This window comes from Lactuca serriola, chromosome 2 (assembly GCF_051521515.1).
Source record: "Lactuca serriola cultivar US96UC23 chromosome 2, Lser_US96UC23_V15, whole genome shotgun sequence".
Taxonomy (NCBI): Eukaryota; Viridiplantae; Streptophyta; class Magnoliopsida; order Asterales; family Asteraceae; genus Lactuca; species Lactuca serriola.
In genome coordinates this window covers 181,970,253-181,974,684 of record NC_136409.1, presented here as the reverse complement: position 1 = coordinate 181,974,684, position 4,432 = coordinate 181,970,253, and the positions used below count along the sequence as shown (strand labels likewise).

The window sequence follows — 4,432 nt, the reverse complement described above, 5'->3', positions numbered from 1 at the left end:
GACCAACAACCAGATCATCATGCAGAATGGCATAATGGCCACCACCATAGTCTTCAATAATCCTCGCTCGCCGGAAAAGAATTGGATTGAATGGAGGCGTAGGAATCATCGTCATAAAGTTCCATGCACCACGGGTCATCAACCCAAACGAGTTGGCTAGCCAGGTGACAAACATACCACCATTGATTCGAGAAGTTTTGCGATCCTTAACCGCACCCTCCGAGAGATATGAAGCCAAACACCATGGAATATTGCAAAAAATGTCGGGTGTGATAATGCTCCATAAATAGAAGACATCAAGGTTAGAAACCTTGTCATCATCCTTCCTTTGGTTAATGGTGGATGAAATGAGATGATGAATGAGGCGGTGTGTTGGGGATCGAATTCTCCCTTCTTGTGCCGATTTTGGAACATAAACTTTGTTACCAATTGTATTCCACCAGCCCGCGCTCGTAACTCCTTCGGGAAACACCATGTGGGATTGCCCCAAAAAGGCCCGAAAGATATCTGTTGAGACCAAGGGCTGGTCCTAAATTCCCAATCGACAGGCAAGGTCGAGCACGGAACATTGATGAAATTCACCCCCAAGACAGAAACTGAAACTTATTGGGTGATAACAATCTACTCCCCCCGTGAAAGATACTGTGGAGAAGAACTCCAAACACAGCTCCAAATAAACCGGCTCTTGAATACGGAAGACCCGGCTCCACCCGTCGCAAATCATTGTTTCGCCTTCATCGTGAAACTCCTTTAAAAGATAAGGAGCTAACTCCTCCTCATAGCGTACACTTTGCAACCAATCCCAATCTAGCCGGTTGGGCACATAGATCTCTTTCTTCTTTATGTCAGCCAACTTCTTCTTCCACTTCTGCAATGTTGAAGCGGACTCGATTTGTGGGAAATTCAACCAAGGAAAGTCCCCTTGGTGGCCACTGGAACTTTGCCCCCTTCTGAACATGATTTCTGCAAAACAAAAATGCAAAACCCAGAAAACACAGATTCAAACGCATCAAGCAGATGGTCCCCGACTCGACTCGTCGAGTCCATGGCCGACTCGGCCAGTCGCAAGAACTGCACGAGTCAGTCGGCGGGTCAATGGAAATTGGACGAGGAAATCTGGAAATTACGTCAAGGGTTTTGTCTAGGCATATATTATTAAGGTATTAAGGCCAGAATAAGCATTCAAAACAACATAATTCATGAAAAATCAAAACCCTAGAAATTTACTACTTTTCAAAAACGGATTTTTTTTCATGCATTTTCTATCCTAGATAGCCTTATAATCATGTTCTTAACAGAAAACAAGAAGAAATTCATTACCTTTTTAGATGGTACTTGAAAGATTCGAAGAATAATTGAAGGAAAAAGATGAATGCTTGAGAAATTGGAGAGAAAATGAGGCACGACGAGTGTGTGTGAAAGAAAACTGAAAACTTTAGGGTGAAAACCCTAATTACTGATTGTAAAAGTTAATATATTTTTTCTGTGAATAAGACCGACTCGTCGAGTCAGGGTCAGACTCGGCGAGTCTGGTCGCGATGATACTTCCTTCTGAATTCTAAATGGACTCGTCGAGTCATGGTCAGACTCGGCGAGTGTCTTGCAAACCATTAAAAATTTTATCATTTGTTTAGAAAAGAATCTTCATTTCACCCCACACTTAGTCCATGCATATTCTCAAGCAGACATGTTCGATGATTCAGAAGAAAAAAAAAATAATAATCAAACAAAACCAAAAAATCAAAAAAAAGTAAAAGAAAGCAAACTCTAAACAACGGGTTGCCTCCCGTCAAGCGCTTCTTTTTAAGGAGTCATTAGCTAGACTCCTTCCCATCTACGTTTCGCCATCTTCAAGCATGGGGAACGCACGCCTAACTTTTTGTGGTTTGTACTTGGTCTTGTAAGCATGAATCTTCTTCTTGTAAGCCCTTTTCAATGCATCTCTTTTCTTTTTCACAGCATCATCCTCAGCTGCTTGGGCTTCCCTTTTCCTCTTTTTCTTCTTTACCCCATTCTTTTTCACCTTCTCTTGCACCTCCTTCTCTTTAAATTTAATTACTTCATATTTCGTGATGGTTCGTGCAATAGGTTTAGTAGTGAATGGTTGATTAGCTTCCACCCTCCTTTCCTTTGTCTCTTCATCCTTTCCTGTGCTCAACCCATCTTCAAATGGAATCGTATCAAGACATGCTACATCGGCGTATTGAACTTTCATTCCCATTCCTCCTTCTGTTGTATGTTCTTCTAAAGAATCATGAATAATATCTAAATCCAAGGTATGTGAAGAACTAGTAACAAACAGATCTAAGTCGGCCAAGTCTTTGTCAAATTCGACTGGACTCATCGAGTCCATTAAAGTGACTCGGCGAGTCTGATCGAGTTCCATCAATTCTTGGGTGTTTTCTGAGTTGGCTCCTTCCAGTAGCTTTTCTAACTCCTCCAAGTCCTTGTTAACATCTCCATCTTCTTCAGAGTGTATCAAAAACTTGCTTGGATCTTCTTTTAGCAAAAGTGCAAGCTCTTTTTGTAATATCTCATCATCCAATTGGATAAATGAGATTTCTTCATTCTTTTCTTCTTCTTGCTTGGCTTCTGGAATAGCTTTAAACATTACATACTCATCACCCACCCTTAATGTCAATGTAGACTCACATATATCAATTAAAGCACACGCGGTGTTCAAGAAAGATCTCCCCAAAATAATTGGAATTTCGGGGTCTTCTTCCATATCAACTACCACGAAGTCTACTGGAAAAATAAACTTGTCAACTTTTATAAGGAGATCCTCACAAACGCCTTGTGGATGAATTATCGTCTTGTCCGCCAAATGGATCTTCATATTCACCCGCCTTGGTTCTGGAAAATTCAACTTCTTAAAGAATGAAAAAGGCATCAAAGATATGCTTGCCCCCGAATCAGCTAATGCTCGGGTGAAAACTTCATTACCAAATTGGCACGGAATCACAATATTTCCCGGATCACCCTTCTTTTCAGGTAGCTCACTCATCAATATTTCCGCGACTTCCGCCAAATCTTTCCTAGCAGCAAAAAGGCCCTTAAGCAAGTTGAAGTACTTAGGTGTTTGGAACATTGTTTCCATAAATGGCACATTAACTTGTAAAGCTTTAACATGCTTCATGAAGGTTTTGTATGCTTCTACTTTTTCTGCAGGCATGGCTTTGATTGGGTATGGCAGAGGAGGATTATAAGGCTTCAAAGAACTGACAGTTTTATCATTTACGCATGGACTCGTCGAGTCCAATGGAGTGACTCGGCGAGTCGGATCGGGTTTTGTTGGGTCCGATTCTTCTACCTTTTCTGCCTTCTTCTTGGATATTCTCAGTGCTTCTGTAAATGTTTCTTCACTGCTGGAGGTTATTACACTTACATTCTCCATTCTTGGATTGGGTTCGGTGTTACTTGGAAGTTGACCCGGTCTTCTATCATTCACTTGATGCGCAAGCTGTCACAGCTGTTTCTTAATGTTGAGAATTGATGCTTTCTGATTCCTTAGCATGTTTCTGGTCTCGTGTATGACAGCATCGTGATCACTGTGTCTTTTTTCGGACGCGGCTATTAATCTAGTGAATAACTCTTCTAAATCGGCTTTCTTTTCTACCGATTCTTCCTTTTGGTATAGTCCCCTCTCCTTCTGCTTGTATTTCTCCTCCTTTGCCTTCTTATACTCTTCGTATGGTAGCCATTCCTTCTTAGGTTTCCGCCAATTTTCATCATATCGATCGCCACTTGAATAGAAGACTTGAGCTTTCTTATTTCCATTCTCATCCAAATCACAATCCTTTGTGAGATGGGGCCCTCTACAATTTTCGCATCCTACCCTAATAGCATGGATTGTTTGATCCATTTTTGTCATTCTTCGATCTAGACTATCAAGCTTAGCTATCACCGCCGCCATGCTATCATTTGTCGCGTTCACTACCCCCCGACTTACTTCGTTTCTCGGATTGTGATATTCTCTAGAGTGCTTAGAGAATTCTTCAATTAATTCTTTAATTACCGGGGGCGCCTTCTTTGTGAGCGGGCCTTGAGAATCAAGCAATTGCCTTGTGGTGACATTGACTCCATCATAGAAGATGGAGACCTCTTGTTGGCTATTAAGGTCATGGTGTGGGCAATTTCTAAGTAGGCTCTTGTACCTTTCCCAAGCTTCATAAAGAGATTCTTCGGGTTGTTGCTCGAAGTTGGCAATGGTTTTCTTAAGCTTGGCTATCTTGGAGGGCGGGCAGAAATGGTCTATGAACTCTTCTTTCATCTTGGCCCATGTGGTGACCGATCCGGGAGGAAGTGACTTTAACCAATCTTTTGCAGCTCCTTTAAATGTGACAGGAAGCATGCGAAGAAGCTGGGTCTCGCGTGGAACATTCAGTACGTTGAAGTAATCGGCCACATCATTCACTTCGTCCAAGTGCTT

The 4,432-nt window shown here is 41.8% G+C and overlaps 1 non-coding gene across 1 annotated transcript; it reads left to right on the top strand.

Moving 5' to 3' along the window:
• Window positions 1-4,118: 4,118 nt before the first annotated feature.
• LOC145090922 (small nucleolar RNA R71) lies at window positions 4,119-4,225 on the top strand. The gene has a single exon (XR_013701843.1). It is a non-coding gene; the product is annotated as a small nucleolar RNA R71 (small nucleolar RNA).
• Window positions 4,226-4,432: the final 207 nt, after the last annotated feature.